Below are 383 nucleotides of genomic sequence, written 5' to 3' on the forward strand. Positions count from 1 at the left end.
CTCACTTTGAGTTGTCTTTGTAGTATGAGAGTATGTCTTGTAGCATGGGCTGTAGCAGAAGACTTACAGAGATTGTAATGTGTCAGAAACTTAAGCTGGTGAAGGTTCTGTCCCATATATGTATCTGGCAGTTGAAACATGCAAGCCCATCACTAATAGCATAACTATAGCCAGGACGGAAATATAATCATCTTTTTATTATCAAAAAAAAAAAAAAGAATTTTTTTCTCAAAGTTTTTTTTTTTGGAAAGCAACTAGTTATATTTAGTTTATCAAACCAGTACTACCAAAGGGTACCATATGTCTGTTCTGTTCTGAAGTAACTGGCTTTAAAATGTTTATGTAAAAGTATGAAGGGTTGCAGTGTGATACTATGGAAAGAG

General features: G+C 33.9%; 1 protein-coding gene across 2 annotated transcripts in view; it reads left to right on the forward strand.

Moving 5' to 3' along the window:
- Nucleotides 1–383, forward strand: part of KHDRBS1 (KH RNA binding domain containing, signal transduction associated 1) — a 25,059-nt gene that overhangs the window by 14,063 nt on the left and 10,613 nt on the right. The window lies entirely within an intron of this gene.

The sequence above is a fragment of the Lipotes vexillifer genome, unplaced genomic scaffold, assembly GCF_000442215.2.
Source record: "Lipotes vexillifer unplaced genomic scaffold, Lipotes_vexillifer_v1.1 scaffold1261, whole genome shotgun sequence".
NCBI classification, from domain to species: domain Eukaryota; kingdom Metazoa; phylum Chordata; class Mammalia; order Artiodactyla; family Lipotidae; genus Lipotes; species Lipotes vexillifer.